A 25,809-nucleotide genomic window follows, 5' to 3' on the forward strand; every position below is an offset into this window, starting at 1 on the left:
TGTGGAAAAGGGCAAACACCATGTCATCACTTACATATGCATACTTTCCTCATTCATTACCCTCACCCTGAAAACACATGTATACCACAACCTTTCTCCCTTCCCCTTCAATAAAAAATAGAAGGCCCTTAGATTTTTGGAGGAAGAAGATCCACTTTACTAAAGTAGCCAAATTATATTTCAGCTGAACCAGGGTATCCAATACTCATATGATATTTATTTTTCCAAAAACATGGCTGGTATTGGTGAAGATGGAAAAAGTGATAGGATCTCCTGATTCACCAAGTCTTCATTTACTTGATATTGCAGTCTTATCAAGATGGCAGAAATTTTATCCTGAAAACTAGAACTAATGTGGGAGAAAACAAACAAGAGTAAATAAAGTGAACTTCAAAGGAGGGAGCATGGTCTGGAGAGAGGAATCACACTGTCATCACATCACACTGATCCTAGATCAGTGTCAACTCATCAGACAGTTTCCTCTCTAGTTGCCCAAACAACACACAACAGAATCTCTGCTGATACTTCTCATCCCTGTACTCACAACTTGCAGGAACTGAAATGGCTCCTTCCTTTAGGATGATTAGGTGGGCAATAGCGAATATTATAGAGAAGCATGACTGGGTACAAGCCTGTGAAAATTTCCCATAACCTTTTATTGAGATTTGATTGCAGAATATCTTGCCTTACATGGACAGTAAGGATAATTCACTAGTGTGATTTCATTACCCAGAAAACATCTTCAACAAACATACCACCATCTTTCATTCATGAGACTCTTGGGGAAAATGCAAATACACTGCTACAGGGAAATATAATATCTTACAAGCTGAGTATCGCTCATCTTTCATTCTGTTCCACCATTGTATAGCTCTATGATCTGCCTCTAATATAAATTTTTTCCCCAGGAAAATACTTTAGTACCTTAAACTGTCCAAAACCCATTTGATGTCTAGACATTCTTTTTCAATCATCAAATAACGAGTCTCTGGGGAAAGACTTTTCCTACTGATGTGCTCAATAGATTGTTCTTGACTAGCTGGTTTCTGTACCAGCTGTGCTCTCCATCTCACCTGCACTTTAAAAGATTTCTCAAAGTCACATCTAATTAACACTGGCTCTGAGTATAAAAAGGCTTTGTTATGATTTCTTATACTCAATGCAGGTAAATTTTTTAGATCTTTCCAATCTATTAAATACATTGTAAAAATGGCAAAGCCTAATATCTAAAATATGCATATTACTTAAACTTTTTAAGTGTCTCTTTGCCATTTTTTTGGGGGGGGAGGGATATTTTTCACTACTTACTTGCAGTTCATGCTGTTTGTAACCAGCTCTCCCCTTTTCAAAAATCACATACTTCTTACAATGTGAATTTTCATCACAGAAAAACATATTTTTAAATCCCTCAGAATCCAATATTAAGGTACCAGATTATATCAGCTGTTTAATATTTTTCTCAGAATCCTTTTTGAAGTGTTGTATTTATGTACCTGAAAATGTCATTATAGTTTTGAAGAAAACTCTATAGATGTTTGAATTTGAATAGGTTTCTGAGCAAAACAAAAGCTTGAGGAAATGAAATGGGAAAAAAACAACTTAAAATCTTCCTATAAGGAACTTTTTATTCAATTGATCATATGAATAAACCTGGATACCTTATCTTATTAACTATTCCTCATTAACCAGATCTTCAAACCTGTCATTCACATGCTGCCCTAGTTATCTTCCTAAAATCTAAGTCAGTTGACATTTCTTCCATTCCTCATAGTCTTCAGGGCCTGGGCAGCCTGAAGTATAAAGTTGAGATACATTAAAATGACATTCAAGACCTTCTGTAATCAAGACTCATAACCTTCTGGCTTCATAGCCTGCCAAATTTTATCAATTTCACTGCTTACACTCTGTATTCTCACTGTATAGAAGGCACATTCATAACTCTGTGCCTGTCCTCATGGTGTTTCTAAAATTCCCATGTGCAAATGCCACTGATTGATGGAGTCTTCTGGTTGCTGTGCTCACAATCTGTTCTTCCTTATTCTGCTTCAACTGTAAGATGTGTGATATTTTTTGAGACAGATTTTAACTTCTGTTTTAGTTATTGATTTGTGGTTTCCTCATTGCAAACTAAATTGTCTGAGAAAAATTAGTTTCTTAGTCAGCTTCACATTCTGCCTGTATCACATACAGTGCCATTCAGATAAAAGGTCCTCAATGCATATTTGTTGAATGATTCAGAAATGACACTACTTACTTAATTGGATGTCTTATTGGAATCATCATTATTTTCAAGAGTGTTATTTTCTATTTTCATGTCTATGTTCTTTCTTTCTTCATGTCAAAGAATCCCGAATAATGAACTGTTCAGTTATCAGGAAAGCTATGTGAATTTTATTGGGTCTGACCAAAACTGGGAGGCATTCAGATAATGACTGGAGCACAGAGATGGGTCCAACAGATGGGAAAGAGTGTAAGATAAATGTTAATTGTGGTCTCCATATCAACAGGTATGAGAAGGTGAAAGTGTCCTTCAATTTTTGAGAAACTGAGAGGCTAGCTGGCCACCTTAGGTTACTTCAAAAAGACTAATTCTCATAATCTACCTTCCTTTTTCTAAGACCAAATCCCAACCTTACCACTCAGGACTATGACTGATAAGGGTTATGACTGACCCTTTCAAAGTGTCACAATCTCCTTCCCATCAGTGAAATCAGTGAGCCCATCCCAGTCCATTAAACAGAGAGCAGTTAGTCTGCTGAGCCTACTGTGGAGCATCTCCACCCACTGGCAATGCTCACCATGAAATGGAGAGGATGTGATGACTGGCCAATGATCCTAGAACAGCTTTCAGCATAGTCTGTCTGCAGTTCCCACCCCCACCCCACCAAAACAAACAAATAAACAAACAAACAAAAAAACACCTATGTGTTTATAATTAGTCCAGCTTTCCCTTCTCACCTGAGAAGACTTAATATTAGCAGGCTTTTTTTTTTTTTTTTCATTCTCTTTAGCAGGTAGACCTAGATTGAATGAAAGAAGTTGGTGAGAAGATGAGAAAATGAATTCACAGCTACTAAGTGTATAGATCTAGATGTGGGATCTAGTTCATAAGCTGTGTAAATGTCCAACTTTTAGAGATTAGTACAAACTCTTGCCAAAATTTGGTATTTTCAGACTTTTAAACGTATGCCAATAAAGTGAATATAGTCATCCCTTGCTCTCCACTGTGTATTGATTCCAGGATCCCCCTCAGATACCAAAAGTTTCGTATGCTAAATCCCTTAAATAAAATTGCACAGTATTTGCAAATAACCAACACACATTCTCTCCTATACTTTAAATAATCTCTAGCTTACTTATAATACTTGTTACATTGTAAATGCTAGGTAAATAGTTGCCAGGCATAGCAAATTCAAATGATGCTTTATGGAGCTTTCCAGAATTTATTTTTCCAAATATTTTTCATCTGCTGTTGGTTGATTTCACTGATGCAGAGCCTGTGGATATGGAGATCTTACTGTAAATTGCTATTTCATTATTTTTATTATGGATTTAATTTGTTTATCTCTAATTACTAATGAATCTGAGTATGAAATAGATGTTCATGTCCTTTGCCCTTTGTTTTTAGGGAATATATATATATATACATATATATATAATATTCAGTATAATATGTCATTTAAATGTATAAATAAATACTTGTATTTAAATAAATTTATTAAATATTTAAATAAATATATATACAAATACACATTATATTGTATAATACATGATGTTTTTCCTTTGAAATTTGCTCATACTTTTAAATACCTTATGACAGGGTAATATTTTCCATGTTTTATATATGATTGCATATTTTTAACATTTTCAAACATGTTTGACATGTTAATTAAAAGATTGTCCTTCTAAATATTTTATGTCCTTAATACATTTTTCATTTGTTTTAACTATCAATTATTGTGGGTGGTATATTAGAGTTACCCATCACTATGTTAATATAAATTCTCACTATAATTCTGTCATTTTTCCTATCATAACCTAAAGTATATACAACTATATATATAACATATACACATGACTAGATAGTTTGGTTCATATCTGTATTTTCTTATTGAAAATATTATTTTAGTATTGTTACTACTTCTTTTTTTTATCGTTAGTGATATCTTTCTCTTAAAGTCCAATTTTCTGATTTTAATATATCCCACCTGCTGATTTTTGGCTTCTACTTACCTGTTTTATCTGTTTCAATCCTTAACTTTTATGCTTTCTGTGTTCTTATTTTTATTTTTAAATCTACTTTGACAGTGTGTAATTTTTAAAGAAAAAGTTCATTACTACTGATTATTTGGATTTATTCTGTGCTTTAAATTTGTATCTCCTCTCCATTGTTACACTTTTATCTCCTTTCTTGCAATTTTCCAAATCCATATGTATATTTTCTTTTTATTTTTATTGCATCTTCCCCTGCCCGCAGGGGTTTAGATATTATAAATCTTACTTCCTTTTCTTAGTGGTTCTGTTGTAGGTTTTAACCTGCAAACTTCATGTAAGAAAGACCAAGGAAGTATTATCAGCCTCCTCAACAAATGACTTGGGATATTTTAACTCCAATCACCTCTCTCTCTCCTTACTTACAATATCTGTTCATAACTTTCGTTAACACACAAATTAGGCACTTTATCATTATAAGTTGAATAGTAATTTAAAAGACTTATGCAATGTTAAGTATTCAATTACCATTCCCTTTTCATCTCCGAATGTCCTTTACAGCTTACTTTGTTTCTTCTTGATACATTTCTTTAGGAATTCCATCTTTTGGTGGAAAACACTTCCAGTTTCTGTCTTCTTGAAAAATTGCTTCACTAGAGTTAACAATTTTAAATTACAGGTGATTACTCCCAGGCTTCTATAATATAATTTTTCATTCTTCAATATTTCATTTTTGCTGTTGGGAATTTGTCAGCAAAAATATCATTTCTTTGAAGGTAAGTTATTTTATATTTTTTCTCTCTGTTATTAAATTCACTTTTTTTTCTGTAGGATTCTGTAGTTTTACTACAATGTATCTGGGTGTGGATTTTTTTTATCTTGCTTGGGACTCACTGGGATTCAATAATCTGAGGATTCATGTGTTTGAAAAATTACAGGAAACTTTCAGACATGATTTCTTCAGGTACTATTTTCTTTCTCTTATTCTCTAAATTTTCTCCTTCTAGAAGTATAATTAGACATGTATTTTTGATTAGACATATATTTGGTTAAACTCTCCTCTCCATATCTATCTAACCTCACTTTCATATTTTCTGTCTCTCTGGACATTATCACTAATAATTCTTCAGATTAATCTTTCAGGTCAGCAATTCTCTCCTTTATTGTGTCTAAACTAATATGTAAACAAGTCACTAATTTTCTAATTGAAATTATTATATTTGTCATTTTTGGAATTTTTTTTAATTTGGTCATGTTTGGTAGCTATTTGCTCCAAATTCATTTTTTTCCCTTGTTTTTCAAATGTACTTGTTTTTAGTTATATATCCAATAATTATAATAATTGAAGTTATTACAGATCTAATTTTGTTCTTGGTTGTTTCTGCTGACTCCCACTTATGGTGTCTTATTTTCTTTTTTATATTGAGTTTTTATTATGAGTTTGTGTTTTGTTGAACAAACTATATAAATTTTTTGACACCTGCTTTGAGGATGCTTTCCACCAGGGAAGATTTATTTTTTTCTGCCAGGTGTGCAAGGACACCAGAGATCTGGTTTGTTTTAAATTATAGCTCTATGTTTGCAATTTTTAAAGGCATGAAAAAAATTGTAAACCCAGTCCCCAGTCTTACATGAAGGCAGGCCATTTGTTATGTTGTTGATGTTGCTCTTTTCTTTTATCTTCCAACCAGAAGCAAGCCTCATTGTTTCGTAGACTGTCTTAAATGGTTGCTTTACCTAGTTTAATCTTTTTTTCTGAGAGTTCCATCTTTATGTAGGTTCTGTCCATCAGTAATTTTAGAATATTGTCTGTAGTCACTCCTTGCCACTGGTACTCAAGCACCTTTGTCTATCCTCAGGATAGCAAGTTGCTTTATTGATAGCTTTTCTCCTTAGTCTATGTTCCTTTCTCACTGATGACCTCGGATTTCCCTTATTTTCTTTCAGATATATCTAATCATTTAAATAACTTTTTTAAAATGTTTTATTAAATATTTAATGGATTTTTTTAAGTAGGGAGAGGTTGATATCAGTGTCTCTTAGATACTATTCTGTTCTAGAAATGGAAGTCTATTTTTTTTTCTGAAAGTAATGGAAGGAATACTAAACCTGAAAGTTTTCCTTAGGTGCTTTGATGCAGAAAAGATTTTAAAGAATTTGTTCAGAAGGACCAATTTTGTTAGGTCACAAAATTGTACAAATTCAATGGCACAATAGAATGTAGTTCCTCAACTGAAAAGTCTGAAATTTCAGTAGTTATAATCCAAAGAGAGAATTGTCTGCAGCTTGTATAGAAGTTTAGAGCTGGGTATAATGTGGATTGACATAAGAAGGGAAGGTTTACTTTTGGAGATAAAAATAAGGGATGGAGCTGGCAGAGGTAGTTTTCTTGGTCACATCTAACTTGGAGAGTGAGAGAAGCATGGCTGAAAGGGCAGGAATGGACTTTGAGTTGTGTCACCCAGACTTGTACTTGAATGACGTTGATGTTTTGATGAAAATTTTATTTATTTAAAAAAATTCCAGTGAAAAAAAATCCTTTTAGATTTTTTGTTTGTTTTGTTTAGGTTTTTTTTAATAAGAAAAGCCTGCACCAGACATTTCACAAGATTCAACTGCATGGAGTGAATAAGTTAGTCAGCGTCAAGAACTACTCCTGACATAAAAGTTCTCTATAGGAGTAGAAACAGCCTTTGAAGCACTCTACTTCACATTACCTCTCTCTTTAACTCAAAAAGCAGACAAGTATATGACTTTTTTGACAATTAAATATAATTATCCTCACAAAGAAAAAAATGTTTTTATATTTTCTATACTTCATTTGAGTGACTTATGAGCTTACCTGTTTCAGTGAGTGCATTTGATGAGAATTTTTTTTACCACTATATCATGTGCTTATGTAGTATGAAGCCAATTGTAAATGTAGAATTACTTTTTTTTTTTATGTTTTAAGAATTTATTTTTCTTCAGGATACATTTAAGTGATAAATTATTCATTGCAAATGGATATTTGGGGAGCTAAGTTCTAATTAGGAAACTTTTTACGGATTACTCCTCAATTAGTTGATTAGCATTAATAGTAGTATATTTAAATGATGCAGATTTAATGGTTTAATTTCACTAATGGGGTTAAAATAATAGATGTATCAATTTAAAGAACAAAAGGAATTTTGTTTCCAATAGTGGACGCTATTTCACTGGAGGAGGGGGCATTCAGTATTTGAACCCATTTGTTTCTCTGATTGATAAACCCATTGTGTTAGAACAAGTAAAATATTAGGTAGGCCTCACTCTAGAGGTTTATGCTGCTAGACACTGTTTCTGCCCACTCCCTGGAAGCCAAGTTTAAGGCATGGGAGATGTTGTTTTGTTAGGCTGTAAGCTCTGACTAGCTTTTTGTAGTTTAGGGAGTGTGGGAGGCAGAATTCCAAAGATGTTCTCCAAGATTCCATCCCCTGGTTATACAATCAAACGCTAATCTCAGTACTACTGTGAGGCACTTTGCAGATGGAATTAAGCTTACTAATCAATTGACCTTAAAGTATAGAGATTATCTTGGTTTATCTGGATGGGCTCAATGTAATCACATGAATCCTTAAAAACAGAAGAAGGCAAAAACGTCAGAATGATGAGGCAGGAAAGAAAGGCAGAGGCAAGGTGAGGTAGAAGAGGAGGTCAGAGAGATTCTAAGCATGAGAAGGACCTTACTTGCCGTTATTGGCTTTAATGATGTAGACAGGAAGCCATGAAGTAGAGAAGGGTTGTAGCCTTTAAGGAGCTGAGAATGACCCACATTATCGACTATCAAGAAAATGGGAACCTCAGTGCTGCAACAAACGGAACTGAATTCTGCCGACAAACTTAATGACATTGATAGCAGATTCATCCTCAAAACCTCCAGAAAGGAATGCAGCCCTGGTGACACCGTGATTTCCACCTTTTGAAACCCATAGCCGAGAACAGGTCAGCCATGCTGTGCCTAGCTTTCTGACCCACATAACTGTGGGTCAGATAAAAATAAATTTGTGTTGCTTTAAACTGCTTGTGTTTGTATAATTTACTATGCTGGCACTAGAAAACAAATACAAAAAGTAATGTAAAAGCATAGACACCGTTTATAAAGTACTTATGGCAGAGACAACAGTATTGGAAGGGGCAATGGCGTCAGTGTCCCCCGGGAACAGCGTCGAAGAATGGTGACCTACCTGTTTCATTCCTGGGCTTTAACTTTGCATGTCTTTCTGCTCCATAACCACTTTTGGTCCCTAACCATTTTCTACTGTCAGTTTTGCCACAAATTCATTCCAGTAAGTTTCTATTCTGCTTAAATTAGACAGAGTTGTTTTCTGTTGCTTCAGATCAAGAAATCTGAACTTTGATCAAGTTATTGGGAATAGAGAGTGGCTTATAAGCAATGGAAACCATGATTAACAATGGTATTCGGAATGGGTTACCTTAACTATTTGGAGCTAGTATAGTCTTCTAGGTTGGAAATATGGAAACACATGATATGTAATAGAATACCACAAGTGATGGCCTGTGGTCACCTAGAAAAGGCACTTCCTGAAAGACAAGTGTTTGAATGGCCATTTTGCCACTGCCATGAATGAAAGGCAAGAGCAAGCCCAGGTGGGTGCTGAAAGGTGATGACAAGCTAAAATCTTGAAAAACTTTGTTTAAGGCATCAATTAAAATCCAGAGACTTTCTTGATTTCATCTAAGGCTTCTATAGAGTGGAAGCTGCCAAGTTTAATGTTTGAGTTAAATTACAGTATCTACTGAATTCAAAGCTTCACTATATATTTTATGTCAAAGTTTGGAAAATGGTTAGAAAGGATTAGAACACTAAGAATTAAATTGAGGATATATGGGAAGATTCAGAGATCTTAAACCAGGGGTCCCCAACCCAGTCCTTGGCCTGTTAGGAACTGGACCACACAGCAGGAGGTGAGCGGTGGGGGAGCAAGCAAAGTTTCATCTGTTGCTCCGCATTGCTCCCCATCACTCCTCATCATTCACATTACCGCCTGAACCATCATTCCCCTTCCGTCGTGGAAAAATTGTCTTCCACAAAACCGGTCCCTGGTGCCAAAAATATTGGGGACTGCTGCCTTAAACTTCTCCTGGGGACCAGAAGAATCTCTCATCTCTTGTTTGGTCTCATGCTGACACGGAGATGAGGTAGCCATACCCTAAACTCAGTGTTTAATTTGCAGACACTGAATGATAATATCAGTTAAATTCAAAGCTTCACCAGATCTTAGATCAATAGGATAGTGATTGGAAAAAAATAGAATTTAAATGAGAAAATATGGGGAAAATTCAAAGGTTTTGCAAATCCCTTGGAAGCCCTCTTTCCCTGTTGACCAGACTTTCACTGTTGCATGAAGGCATTTTAAGTAACTCCCTTTCCTAAGTTTTTTACCTATAAGCAGATCATTCTTCTTAGCCATCTGTTGTGAGCATTGATTCCTAAACCCTTCTTACCTCCCTGAATGTAACAAACATTATATCCCAGAATACTTATGGAGAAAACTATAAAAGCAAACCTTCATGAGAATGCTTTTATGTTAAAAAAACATATATGGTTTTAATAATTCCTGTTGACCAAAATCTGTACAATATGTGTAGGAATGGATCTGAGCTTGTTCTTAAAATGAGGGAAGATCCTTACTTTTGATTTGATCAAGTTAATTGATATGATTTCAGGATGCTGGTTGGATTTCCTGGATTTTCATTATTTGCTTCAATAGATGCCTAAAATTTGAAACCTGGAACTCAAAGGTAACCTGAACTTAAAAGAAAGAAAACAGATGAAATGACAAAAATTTCCTTGGTATAATACATAGAAGAAGCCCCCATAACTTTGGTATTGGAAGATTGGGGTGCATTTACCATGTGTTACTATAAATCATTTCCTAACTATATCCCCTGAGAAAGACCAAAAGATACTTTCTTTACCAAGACTTTGAGAAAAATATTGTGTCATGAAAGTACCAAGATCTATGAAACGTGCTTATTGATAATTTGTTTAGGATTTAAGATGCTTATGAGAGGGATTGTACTAGAAATAGGTTTCTGGTTTCAGTGGGTAAGAGAATTACAGAGGAGCAGAGGCCAAGTAGTTGCATTTAATCTCCATGATAAAAAGGCCAGTATGGTAAACAAACCCTCAAGAGTCTTTGACCCTGGCTAATCATTTGGAGATTCCTTAGGACAAAGCCAATTCAAAGTTTCTAGAAGATTCCTAAGTGATATGCACAATACTTTGTGAATGTTGGGGGAGGGTGGAGCTTCATGTCTGATGAATTTTGGTCAAACTTGAGAAAACACAGTATAAATTTGTTATCGTAAACCCAGTCCCAATACCTGAATCAGTTGCTAGACCCAGTTCTCCTTGAAAGAAATAGAGGCAGATATCATCATGATTGGACCTTGTAATAATATCAAAGTATGTACCATGTTTCTTTCTCCAAGTCTTTCTCAAAGGAATATGGAGCCATTTATCACTGGGAAAATGAAAGTATCCAGACCTTTTGCAGATTAGTAAACACTAACTCAGTGCTAACACTATTGTTCACAAAAGTCCCAAATACCACCGTGGTTCATAAATATCAGATAATAAATAAATATTTGGCTCAATGGACTTCCAAATCATTCTATTTTTGAAATACAGCACACACACACACACCCCAGTACTAGCAAAATCTCCACTAGTTTTGATGAGCCATAAAGTGGTTTCCCCTGGAACTTCTTGTTCTTAATGAAATGTGGTAAATTAAAAAAAATTAAAACAGTAAATCCCTAGGGAAATCTTTTCCTCCAAAGTATGATTAGTGGTGCTATCAAAGACTTGAGAAATACAGGAGTGGTGATCCTAATATAACTCCACTTATGCCTCCAGTAGCAGAGGTGCAGAAAGTGAGGAACCTCAGACAATAAGCCTGAATTATCTCAAGTGAAATAGATTTGATTCTAAGGGTAACTGCTGTTCCAGATGTGATTTCTGTGCTGGAGAAACTCAGCACACTCACTGGCACTTGGAACTCATTTGTGGATTTGGTAATATTTTCCTCTCTCTACTAATAAATAGAAAGTATCAACAGAAGTTTGCCTAAACAAACAAGGACAGTGATATACCATAAGTGTCTTGTCTTTTCTTTTCAACCATGTCCAAATTAGTTTCCAGGGTCTTTGACTGTCTCATCATTCCCAAGGACATTTTGATGGTCTACTACATGGATAATTCCATATTAATAGCATCTGGAGAGAAAGAATTAACAGGTATCTTAAATACTTTGGCAAGATATATGTAGGCCATAGGTTTGAAGATAAATTTCACAAAAATACAAGGTCTCACCACTATCGTGAATTTTCTAGTGACCCACTGCTCTGGCTAATGGTTTGTCCATGTGGTCAGGGGATTAGAGGGGCAAGTTTGAAAAACTGTAGCAAGGGCATTTAGGGAGGAGGTATGTGTCTTTCAGAAAACTTATAGATTGTGAGGTTATTTTGGAATGTTTACCAAAGGTCACACTCACTGCAGAGGAGGCTCTTACTAATCAGTAGTGATTTTCTTGAAGTATCCTTCTCTTGCTCTGTTATGTATTTTAAGTGGCCATGGAACAAGGTTCCATGATGGCTCATGATGGCTTAAAAACATGCACCATTCAGGCTATGCCCACTCATGGATGTGCAAATTACCATCCACTATAAGTAACACTAAAATACAGATATATATTACATCAAAGAGGACCATCCAGGTGTCCGTAACAGGGTAATAACGTCAAAACCCTTCCAAGATAGGTTGTATCAGTTTTATTCACTGGCATAGATATTTAATATGGATTTGTATCCTTGCCCATCAAGCATCTTCAAGGAATACTATAAGGGTTCTTACTGCTCTAACATTGTTACAGATTTCCACATATTATTTCTTCTACTGTGGAAAGTACTTGAGAGGAAAAAAGGCAAAGGACTGATATGTTTTGAATCATTAGCCTTGTTATATTTGATATAACCCAGAAGTATCTTTCATTATAAAATCTTTGAATGGCCTATTGAAATCTCAGTTACTTAAAAAATTTTTGCTTCTCATTCCCATAAATTTGGAGTGTGCTGTTTTAGAGATATTAGGCCATAAAGGAAGCATATTTCCACCAGAACACAACATTTCCATTGCTATAGAAGCTCTTTTCATAACACTGTCATTTTCAGCTTCATATGACTCTAGAAAAAAAATGAAATGCTAGGCATTTTAGTATTGGTTGGCATAACTGATCCTGATTCTGAAGAAAAAATAGGGCTATTACTTTACAATGAAGAAGGAGAATTATGTGTGTAACCTATGTGATCTCTCAGGGCACCTTCTTATTTATGATAGTGTAGTTCAATGAAAGAAAAAAATCATAAACTAGAAAGACTGCCAAAGGCTTGGATGCAACAACAATAAAGGTTTAGGTAACTTGTTAGGTTAACAACCAAAAACAACCTACTTGGTCAGCTGGGGTGCTGGTTGAAGGCAGAGTATGCAGAATGAGTAATGAAGGAGAGAAGTCATAAACAGAGGCTCTGCTTTCATACACAGTTGTAGAAATGAGGGTAATAATGCCTACATGTCTGTTTTTGCCATATGATGAATATATTTACATACCTTAATCTCCAATTTATTTTTATTTTCCTTCATTATTGTATATGGTGTATGCTACTTAACATTTGGTTCATGAAAGCAGAATTTCAACATGGGATGGTGCCTGCATAACAGGAATGGGCATTAGTGGATTTTGAGCTGGAATGAAATAACTGATGAGACAGTACTTTGTCTCCCTTTGGTGAAAGAGTGAGTATGCTTATTGTTGCATGGTTGTGTGATGTTCTGAGTATCCTTTTTCTTTTCCTTTCTGGAAATCTAAGCATAGGAAGAAGTATTTACACAAATGACAAATGGTGATAGCCCTTTTTTATTCTCTTGTCTACTCAGCGTCTCTATGCCCTTTGTAGTTCGGACAATTTCCCCATTGCATTGGTTTGGTGGGACTCCATTTCAGAAACAAAAAGGACCATGCAATTCTCTTTTCTCGCTCCATAGTAGCTGGAGTGAGGTTTTGGTCCTAGGCTTAGCTAACTGGGAATATATATTGAAGGAGTAATGCAAAGATAAGGGGCATTTTAGAAATAATTTAATTTGGTTTCAGAAGTGTTGAAATCAGTGGTGGGAGTTTTGCAGTTCCAGAAGTGAACTACCAGAGATAATAGGGCCAGTGGAGCCAGAAGAGTTTTCTATCCAGAGCCTTTTTCCTGGGCCAAGCCCTGGTCTATGTTTTCTACTTGCCATCAGGCTCCATACAACACCCTGACTTCAAGACTTTGAGCTCTCTAATAGCCTTTGTGGTCGGGTTAACAGGATTGATTTCTGTGGACTCCAACTTCAGTAAGTACAACAATACTATTTGTGTTTTGTTAAAAATTGTATAGTTTTATATGTGTATGTGTGTATATAGTTATATATATGTATAGTTATATATATAGTTTTATATATACATTTATATTTATATATAACAAATTATCAAGTTATAGCTAAGTCATCATAATACTATTTTCATTTCTCTTTCCTTTCTTAAACCTGACACCCAATATTAATATTCATGAGAAGATAATGGCTAGATCATATTTTTCCTGTAACGGTATTCCTCCCCTGAATGGGGAGCTACTGTTTATTTAACTTAAGTATAAAATTCATTTTAATTTTACCTTTCACAGTCCAGTTCCTGATATTGATCACAAAGCACATGCCTGCACGTGACACTGTGTTAAGTGTGATGTAGACAGAATAAACAGACACAGGAACCCTCTCTCAAAGTCCGCTTGCAGCCCAAGAGAACCAGTGTGATTATAAATAAACATGAACATTCATAGTGTAGAACAGAGATGGGGGAAATTAATATTTTTATCTATTTATTTGATATGGTGTACAATGGCTGAGTGTCAGATTTGGGAGAGAAATCATGTTTTTATATGAGAAAAGAACATGGAAAATATGAGAGCTTTTTATTTTATTTTTTCCCAATAGTCAGTGTAATTATTCAACTTGGTGGTAAACTTTAAAGATTCAAAATGAGTTCTTTCTCTATTCATTAAGATAGAATCATGAATGTTTGGCATAGACAGCATATGTCTGTGCAGGACAATGTGCTATGTCTGACTGCTAATAAATCCCTCATGAAGTTGAGTCTTCTGTCTTTATGACATTTGAGCTCCTGGCATACTAATTTTATCTGACACAATACAGTCAGATCCTCCGGATGTGTCTTCATATTGATCAGTTTCATTTAAATAGTGGGTATTTGTTCCTTTAAGACAGTATCCTAGAAGTACCTGTTGGATGAGTAGTGGCGCAAAACATGCATTTATTTTTACATGGTTTAATAGATACAGTTTGAGTTCTGAATAATTAAATAATCTTTGATCTTATAAAATGTTTACAATTGGAAGTATTTTTACCAGAGATTAAGACTTCAGAAGGAAGTTGAAATATTATCATTTATGCTTAGTGTAAAATTTGAAAAAGATCAAAAATAGTTGACATTATGCCTGTTGAATCCCAATTAGTCACCTGATCTTTACAAAAAGTATCTAAAATAAATGTGCAAGGACTCTTCATTGCCTACAGACATCAATTCCTCCACACTTGCCCTTCTGCTGAGTACCCATTTGCTTCAAGAGAAACTGTGCCCTTCTCCAAGGCAAGAAAGAAAATGCTGATTGACATGGATTGACCTAGAGAATATCATGCTAAGTGAAGTAAGTCAGAGAAAGAAAAATATAATATCACTTATATGTGGAATCTAAAAATTAATACAAATGAATCTATATACAAAACAAAAATGGATTCACAGACATAAAAAACAAATTTATGGTTACCAAAGGGGAAGGGAGGGGGAGGATAAATTTGGAGTATGGGATTAACAGATACAAACTACTATACATAAAACAGGTTAGCAACAAGGATTTACTATGTAGCACAGGGAACTATATTCAATGTCTAGTGATAACCTGTAATGGAAAATAATCTGAGAAAAAAAATATAACTAAATCACTTTACTGTACACCCCAAACTAACATAATATTGTAAATCAACTATATTTCAATAAAAAAAGAAAATGCTGATTGGTTTGAGTTAGCCATAGTGGTTCTATTATTGTGTTGTCAGTAATTGGTTCAGAAGTGAGCTTGTGACACAGCTGTGGCCAGTGAGACTTAACTAGATATTCTGAGGAAGTTTCTCTTGTTGCTAAAATGGAAAGAAACACTGACTGCTTTTGGCAGTTTTCCTGTGAGTATATGATGCTTCAAACTGCTGCAGCCATACTGCAAACAAAACAAACAAAAAAAATTCATGAGGAGAGAGGCCAATATGTCAAGGTTTGCAGAGCAGGAAGACAAAAAGAACCTGGCTTATGGACTATATCATTAAGCTTGTGAATTATCCTTGCACTGCCCTATCCTTGGACAGATTATTATGTGACATATGAAAGTCATTATTACAATAAACCATCTTTTGTTATGTTTTCTATACTTGTAGGTAAAATGTTCTAGCTAATTTAATAAATGTTTTTATTACCAAAAGAAAACTAAAATTACTATTCAAGTATATGTAGATTAGAGTGACTCAGTTTTAGGGATAGCATTGATTTGACTCTCTTAGGGAAACAAATCCTCTAAAAAACTTTAGTACTTTATCACTGGTGTGTTGTTACACCATTGTTGAGAATCTCTGAGAATATGCTGGAGTGGATAAGGGGAACTCTACATTGTGCTCTAGTCTGTCATTGACTATGATGGCTTGGATATTGTTAGTATCATCAATATAAGTTGAAGTAATGAACCATGATACTTTCTGGACCTCAGCTTTCTATCAGTGAGATGAAATGATTATATGTTAGTTTATTAAAAATCCATTCCAGCTCTAAATTTATTTATTCTGTTTATTTCAAAATCATGATAATTTGATTGTTTCTTGTAAGAAATAATTTACAAAAGTTCCTAGAATCCTGGGAAATTTTATTTATTTATTTATTTATTTCCTTTTCTTTTTATGAGATGAATAGTTATGTACTTTGACACCAGCATTGACACAGGCACTGGGGATAAAACACTATACAACAAAAATGTGATCCATGCCCTTGCTGATCAATGGAAGAGAATCATTTACAAAACTACAAATATAAACATTTAGTGAGATCCACAGGGTCTGAGAATACATGCCCAGGGAAATTAACTTGAATCTGGGATTTTAGGGATATGTAGAACTTAACCCGTCTGAGGGGGCTTCAGGCTTAGAGAGAGTAGCAGTATGGATGAATGTACAGTGTAGAGTGAAGGTTGAATACATTTGAGAAACAGAAAAGATTCCAGTGGTATTGGGGCAGTGGGAGGAGATGTGTAATATGAAGTTGGGTAGAAAGGTAGGGACTGGTTTTAGAACACTGTTAAAAATTGTCTATTTTATCACTTTCCTTTGGAAAATGGTCATTGTCTTTTGGGGTAAAAGAGGAAAAGTTGGAGGGCTCCCTGCTTTTGTCTCTCCAGACATACATGCTCTTCTCTTGTGATCTTCTTTTTACTCCTGAACATGGCTCAACCACTCTTTGAACATAATATCTATCTTTGTGAAAGCTGCATTTTCAATATCTTCACTTCTAGTGCTAGGTGACCTTACAAATGAGGCTTACCAGTTCGGCAGAAGAAATCAAAGTGGAATGAAAAGGAATAGTTTAGGAATGGTCTGGCATCCAGATAAATATTTTCTAGGCAACTGAGTGCCCATCCCCTGTTTTTAGTGTGGTAGTCACTATACAATGATATAGAATAAACAAAGCAGATCCTAAGAGGAAGCATTATATTCATGTATTTTTTTAACACACTAAAAGGCAATCAATTAATTATTTACTCACACCCATACTAGGCAGTTATTGCCTGGCCTAGGAAATGAGATCAGTACAATCAAGAAGAAAACTCAAACACTCTCTTATACTAGCCATATTGACTTATTTTTATCCTAGATTAGCCCTCATTGAATTTGAATATAGTTCCTATCTACTTAAAAAATGAGTTGACTTGTATATAACTAACAAGTACCCACTGTATAGCACAGGGAACTCTACTCAATTCTCTGTAATGGCCTATATGGGAAAATAATCTAAAAAAGAGTGGATATATGTATATGCATAACTGATTCACTTTGCTGTACACCTGAAACTAGCACAACATTGTAAGTCAACTATACTCCAATAAAAATTTTTAAAAATGAGTTGACTAACATTTGGATGAAATGTAATTTTTCACATTATATTGATTTCAGATAACAACTCTTAAGATTCCAAGATTCTTTCCTTACTTAGATATTTTCTATAAATATTTTTTTCTTTATTTTAACAATTATTTTTGAAGTTTTATCATTTTTTTCTTGAGATTTCCTTTAGGGCTTCTAAGTGTTGGTCATTGAGTACTTCTCATTTTTTCCTTCAGTTTTGAGTTAACTTTTGCTAATTTCTTTCAGTTTGGGGCTTTTGTTGTCAATAGTTTCTACCTCAATAAAGGTAGAACAAGAAGATTTATCATTCTTAATATAAAGCACATGTGACTCAAGCCCTGGAATTCTCTTGTTCTCATTTTAACAGTGAATCATTGAGTGTGACATGTATCCCTGAAAGAGTGTGTTTTGATAAATATTAGTTCTGTGGCATGTACTGTGGTATATGTATATTTTACACCAGAGCTTCTGTATTTGTCAAGGAAAAAAATGGGACACAGGTCCAAGAGACTACAAAGTTAAGTGGAAAATGACAGAATAGAGCCAGGAATCTGAGCTGATTGTTGGCAGTATTACAGGAAAGGAAAGACAGAATCTTGGAGTTCCATGCTACCCAGGCAACCAGGACTGAGAGACCAAAATGCCAGAAAGAATTAAATGTGTTTAGGTGAGCTTGTTATTCTGTTCCACATTTCCCATGAAGGCATTTGCTGATTCATAACTAAGCCCAACACAAAGTAGCAGTTAAAAGTCTAGGAAATCAAGCAGAAATTATGGAAGTCTCATGAAGTTGAGAAGATAAAATTGGAAGCCAGGAACCTCAAGAAAGGGTGTCATGGTAAATAGTCCAGAATTCCAGTTAGGACCATCAGAGGGCTATGATTGAGAAGTAAGTTTTCATTTAATATAGTAGCCAAAAGCTATAATGTGGCCATGGAGCATGTAAAATGCACCCAGTCCAAATCGAAATACACTGTAAGTGCAAAATACAGAGCAGATATTGAAGCCTTACTACAAAAAAGAAGAATATGAAATATCCCATTAACAAACTTATATTGATAATGAGCTGAAGCAATAATAGTTTGGATATATTTGGCTAAATAAAGTAATAATAAAAGTTACTTTCTCCTTCTCCTTCCTACCATTTAAATGAGCCATTTAATGTTTGAAATGATATGTGTCTCATATTTCTTTTGAAATGCACTGTGTAAAGGTGAGTCAGAAAAAGACTAGACCTCATAAAGACTTAAAGCAAGGTTTTAATCTGATCACTTCTAGGCTAGATTTAAGATGATCTTCACTCTTGCTAACTACCTATCAAAAATCAAAAGAAAATACTTTCTGGAGGGAGATGGCTGCAGCCAAAACCTTAGGCAACTATGTAACATATATTTTAAATTGTCATTTAATCAACAATTTTCAAACATATTAAAAGGTAGAATTAAATGATTATAAGACAGCAGAAAAAAAGAAACATGATAGAAATAAACACATACACCATACTTCAGAAAATGATATTATCAGACATAGACTTTAAAATAAGTGTGATTAATATGTTTAAAAAATAGATGCCAAAATGTATAATTTAAGCAAATAATCTACAATGAAAAAATCAAAGGGAAAACATAGCACTGAAAAATAAAATAAGCAACATTAAGAATTGAATAAATGGGTTTAATAGCAGATTAGATACAGAAAAGACAATTCACTAGAAGAGAGCCATACTAAAGCATAAAGATTAAAAAAAAATACATAGGATAACACAAGCATATTTGTAATGCAATGAAAAATTAGAATATGCTTGCAATTTGAGTATCTTAAAGGAGGAGAGAGAATGGTCCAGAAGCCATATTTGAAGTCATACTGGACAATAATTTTCTAAAAGTGTTGAGAAACATCAAGCCTCAGATTTTAAGAAGAATTATAAGCATAGATCAGGATAAACACAAAGAAAGCTGCATGCTAGCACATCAGAGGTAAAATACTAAAAATTTTAGATTAAGACAAGGAAATACAGGAAGGAATGAAGAGCAACAAAAATAGATACTAATGGTAAAATATGTGTGTATATCTAAATGAACTTTAAATATACAAAATAATAATACATTATTTGAAGCATGTAAGGCCCTTGAACTCTCAAAGAAGTGATAAAGTTTAATTTATAGATTAATTTATATTAGCTTCTAAAACCAAGGATGAATGTAGTTATCTCTAGGCTAAAAAATGAAAGAAAAGTGAATATGTAAGTAACAAGCTAATAAAGGATAAAAATGCTTGATACATCCAAACAAAGAAAGAAGAAAGAAGAAAAATTAAAATATGTTGACAATTAGGAAAAATAATAAGAGGAGGAATTTAAATTTAAATATATTAATAGTAACAAACTATATTATGTATAAATAGATTACTTGTGTCAATGAAAAGATTGGATAAATCTTAAAGATGGTATACATTTTTACAAAGATTGGATAAAAAATGTGGATAAGGCTTCCCTGGTGGCGCAGTGGTTGAGAGTCCGCCTGCCGATGCAGGGGACACGGGTTTGTGCCCCGGTCCAGGAAGATCCCACATGCCGCAGAGTGGCTGGGCCCGTGAGCCATGGCCACTGAGCCTGCGCATCCAGAGCCTGTGCTCCACGACGGGAGAGGCCACAACAGTGAGAGGCCCGCATACCACAAAAAAAAAAAAAAAAAAAAGGATAATTATACATATATGAAATAAATATACATATATATGAAATATATAGATGATACATATGATGATATATATGTGTAGGATATATAAAATATAGATATAATCTATATCTATATAAATAATATCTATAGATAGATATAGATATAGATAATAATGCTTAGGAAATTAAAATAGAAAGTTTATGCCATGCAAAGACTAAACAAAAAAATTCAGATGTAGTGAATATAATAGCAGACAATGTAGATTCCAAGCAAAAATACTTTGTAATGATAAAATATTCAATCCAACAAGATGATAAAAATTCTAAATGTGTATGCACCTAAAATTATAGCCTCAAGAAAAAGAAATTCATAAAACTAAAAGGAGAAATAGACAATTTACAGTTAGCTTGTGATTTTAACCACCTTGTTCAGTAACTGATAGAAGAAACAGATTAAAATTACTTATATCTCATAGAGTATAGATGATTTCAATCACATGATTATCAAACTTGACCTTATTTACATACATAGAAATCTGAACTCAACAGCTTAAGACCATATGCTGAGCCATAAAGTAAGTCTTGACAAATTTCAAAGGATTGAAATCACAGAAAGTATATTCTCTAACCACAGAGTAATTATGCTAAAATCAATAGAAAATAAAGCAGCAGAAAAAGCTTTAATTTTTCCAATAGTCTTCTAAAGAATCCATAGGTCAAAGAATACATTAGAAAATATTTTCTGCTGAATGATGATCAAACTGCAAATTTTCAAGACATGTGGGATGCAACATAAACAATGCCTAGAGGGAAATGATAGTCTTGGAAGCATATATTAGAAAAGAAGAATGGCTGAAAATCAATGAGCTAAGTGTCTTCTGATGACATTAAAAACAGAAGTACAAATTAAACTCCCAAAAATGTAAAAGAAAGGAAACAATGAATAAGAGCAGACTTATACTCATAAAATTAAAAAAAAATACACTATATAGAAAATAATAAAGTTAAAACTCAATTTTTAAAGACTGCTAGGATAAAACATAAGACAAATGAACAAAATAAGGAATTGGGGGAAAAACAATATTATTAAGATATAATATTATGAATAATTTTATGTCAATGATTTTTTAAAATTATATTAAATGGACAAATTCCTAGTAAAATATAGCTTTCCAATCTGATACAAGAAGTATTACAAGCACTAATTATTTCTATATTTATTAACTATAGAAAGTTTAAAAATAAACTATGAATCTGTGGTGTTAATTATCAGGATATTGGTTATTTTTGTCTAGGAGGGTGGGATAGTAACTGGGAAGGGACTTGAGGAGAACTCCTGATTTATTTTGTTTGTTTTTTTTTTTTAACATCTTTATTGGGGTATAATTGCTTTACAATGGTGTGTTAGTTTCTGCTTTATAACAAAGTGAATCAGTTATACATATACATATGTTCCCATATCTCTTCCCTCTTCTATCTCCCTGCCTCCCACCCTCCTTATCCCACCCCTCCAGGCGGTCACAAAGCACTGAGCTGATCTCCCTGTGCTATGCGGCTTCTTCCCACTAGCTATCTACCTTACGTTTGGTATATGTGTCCATGCCTCTCTCTTGCTTTGTCACAGCTGAACTCCTGATTTATTAATAAAACTTCATTTTTTGATCTGAATGGACAATAATATATATTTTTAAAGTTTACATATACAATTATCCCCCCTTATCCACATGGGATACATTTTAAGACCCCCGGTGGATGCCAGAAACCACAGATAATACTGAACATTATATATGCTATGTTTATTTTTATACATACATACTTATGATAAAGTTTAATTTATCAATTAGGCACAGTAAGAGAGTAACAATGAATATTATATAATAGTAAAGGGGACAATCCATCAGGAAAACAGTTATTAGTATATATGCAGCTAACATAGGATCACCAAAATATATAGAACAATTATTAACAGAACTAAAGTAAGAAATTGAAAACAACACTATAATAGTAGGGAACTTTGACACCCCACTTACATCAGTGGAATAATCATCCAAACAAAAAAATCAAAGAGGAAACAGAGGCCTTAAATGAAACATTATATCAGATGGATTTGATAGATTTGTACAGAACATTCCATCCAAATGCAGCAGAATATACATTCTTCTCAAATGGACTTGGAACTTTCTCAAAGATAGACTGTATGTTGAGATACAAAAAAATCTCAATAAATTTAAGAAGACTGAATAATATCAAGCATCTTTTCCAATTATAATGGTATGAAACTAGAAGTAAACTACAAGAAGAAAGCAGGAAAAATTACAAATTTGTGGAGACTGAACATCATGTTACTGACCAACTATTGGATAAACAAAGAAATCAAAGGTAAAATAAGAAATACCTGAAGACAAAGTAAAATGAAAATCTGACACACCAAAATCTATGGATACAACAAAAATTATACTTAGAGGGAAGTTTACACAAATACAGGCCTACCTCAAGAAACAAAAAAAAATCTCAAATAAAACCCAACCTTACTCCTAAAGGAACTAGAAAAAGAAGGACAAATGGAGGCTGAAGTCAGTAGAAGTAGGGCATAATAAAAAGAAGAGAATAAATGAAATAGAGACTTAAAAGACAATAGAAAAGATCAATGAAACTAAGCTGGTTCTTTGAAAAGATAAAATTGACAGATTTTTAGTTAGACTCACTAAGAAAAAATGAGAGAATGTTCTGAAAAATAAAATCTGAAACAAAAGAAGAGAAATAACAGATGCCACAGAAATACAAATGACATTAAGAGAATATATGAACAACCATATACCAAAAAATTGGACAACCTAGAAGAAATGAACAAATTCTTAGAATCATATATCCTTCCAAGAATGAATCCTGAAGAAATAGAAAATCTGAATAGACTGATTGATTACTAATAAAGAAAGTGAAACAGTAATTAAAAACCTCTCAAAAAAAGATGTCCAGTGCCAGATGACTTCACAGGTGAATTCTATAAAAATATTCAAAGATTTAATACCTACCCTTCTTAAACTCATCTAAAAAATTGAAGAGGAAGGAATGCTTCCTAACTTATTTTATGAGGCCAAAATCACCCTGATGCCAAAACCAGACAAATACAATGCAAAAAAAAAAAAAAAAAAAAAAATCACAGGCCAGTATCTCCAACAAATATAGGCACAAAAATCCTCAACAAAATATTAACAAACCAAATACAGCAATATATTAAAAGGATTATACACCATGATCAAGTGGGATTTATTCCAGGATGCAAGGATGATTCAACATCCATAAATCAGTCAACCTGATACACCGCATTAACAAAATGAAAGATAAAAACAAAATATGATCATTTCAAAAGATGTAGAAAAAGTATTTGATAAGATTCAACACCCATTTATGATAATAACTCTCAAAAAAGTACATAAAGAAGGGATGGACCACAACATAATAAAGGCCATATATGACAAAATCACAGCTAACATCATGCTTGATTGTGAAAAATTGAAAGCCATCCCTCTGAGATCAGAAACAAGACAAGTATGTCTACTCTCACCACTCTTATTTAACACAGTATGGAAGCCCTACCCAGATAATTTGGCAATAAAAGAAAAAACATACAAATTGGAAAGGAGGAAGTAAAACTGTACTATTTGAAAACGGCATGATTTTGTGTATAGAAAACCCTAAAGAGTTAGAAAAAAAAAAAAACCCTATTAGATATAATAAAAAAATACAGTATAGTTGCAGGATACAAAATCAACACTAAAAATATATTGTGTTTCTATACACTAACAATGAGCTAAAAGAAAAGGAAATTAAGAAAACAATCCAATTTACAATTGCAAAAAAAAAGAATAAAATAACCAGGAATAAATTTAACCAAGGAGGTGAAAGACCTGTACTCTGAAAGCTATAAGACATTGTTGAAAAAAATTGAAGAAGACACAAATAAATGAAGCAATACTTCATGCTTACTGATTGAAAGAATTAACAATGTTAAAATGTCCATATTACTTAAAGCAATCTACAGATTCAATGAAATCCCTATCACAATCCCAAAGCAATTTTTCATAGAAATAGAACAAAAAATTCTGAAATGCATACAGAACCACAAAAGACTTTGCATAGCCAAAGTGATACTTAGAAAAAAGAATAAGCCTGGAGGTAGCACAGTCCCTAATTTCAAACTATATTACAAAGCTACAGTAACCCAAACAGCATGATATTGGCAGAAAAACTGATACATAGATCAATGGAACAGCATTGAGAGCTCAGAAATAAACCCACACATATATGGAAAATTAATTTATGAGCCAGAAGTAAAGAACATACAATGGAGAAAGGACAGTCTCTTCAATAAATGGTATTGGGGAAACTGGACAGCCACATGTAAAAAAATAAAACTAGACCACTATCTCACACCATACACAAAAATCAACTCAAAATGAACTAAAGACTTGAATGTAAAACCTGAAACCATGAAACTCCCAGAAGGAAACATAGGCTGTATAATTTTTTTTTATTGGTCCATATGTGACCCATCTTATTTTAATTAATTACTTAATTATCAGATACTGAAATCTAATTAGGAATCCTTCAAATGTGTAGTTTTTTTTTAACATCTTTATTGGAGTATAATTGCTTTACAATGTTGTGTTAGTTTCTGCTGTATAACAAAGTGAATCAGCTGTATGTATACATATATCCCCATATCCCCTTCCTCTTACACCTCTCTCCCACTTTCCCTATCCCACCCCTCTAGGTGGTCACGAAGCACCGAGCTGATCTCCCTGTGCTATGTGGCTGCTTCCCACTAGCTATCTATTTTACATTTGGTAGTGTATATATGTCAATGCTACTCTCTCGCTTTGTCCCAGTTTACCCTACAGTCCCCCATGTCCTCAAGTCCATTTTCTATGTCTGCATCTTTATTCCTGTCCTGCCCCTAGGTTCATCAGGACCTTTTTTTTTTTTTAGATTCCATATATATACGCATTAGCGCACTGTTCATGGGAATGTAAATTAATAGAGCCACTATGGAGAACAGTGTGGAGGTTCCTTAAAAAACTAAAAATAGAACTACCATATGACCCAGCAATACCACTACTGGGCATATACCCTGAGAAAACCAAAATTCAAAAAGAGACATGTACCATAATGTTCATTGCAGCACTGTTTACAATAGTCAGGACATGGAAGTCACCTAAGTGTCCATCGACAGATGAATGGATAAAGACGATGTGGCACATATATACAATGGATTATTACTCAGCCATAAAAAGGTGAAATCTTGTCATTTGCAACAACATGGATGGATCTTGAGGGTGTTATGCTAAGTTAAATAAGTTAGATGGAGAAAGACAGATATCATATGATTTAACTCATATGTGGTATATAAAAATCAAATAACAGCAAAAAATAAATAAATGAAAAAACTAAACCAAAAGAAAACAAACATGTAGATACAGAGAACAGAGTAATGGTTACCAGAGGGGAAGGGGTCAGGGGATGGTGAAATGGGTAAAGGGCATCAGCTGTTTTGTGAGGGACAGAAAGTAGATTTTTGGAGGTGAGCACCCTGTAGTGTTTACAGAAGTAG

At 33.8% G+C, this 25,809-nt stretch overlaps 1 long non-coding RNA gene across 1 annotated transcript in view; it reads left to right on the forward strand.

Annotated features, from left to right (window-relative positions):
• LOC125963421 (uncharacterized) overlaps positions 1-25,809 on the forward strand; it is a 134,992-nt gene that overhangs the window by 42,152 nt on the left and 67,031 nt on the right. The window lies entirely within an intron of this gene.

Source organism: Orcinus orca, chromosome 2, assembly GCF_937001465.1.
Source record: "Orcinus orca chromosome 2, mOrcOrc1.1, whole genome shotgun sequence".
NCBI lineage: Eukaryota > Metazoa > Chordata > Mammalia > Artiodactyla > Delphinidae > Orcinus > Orcinus orca.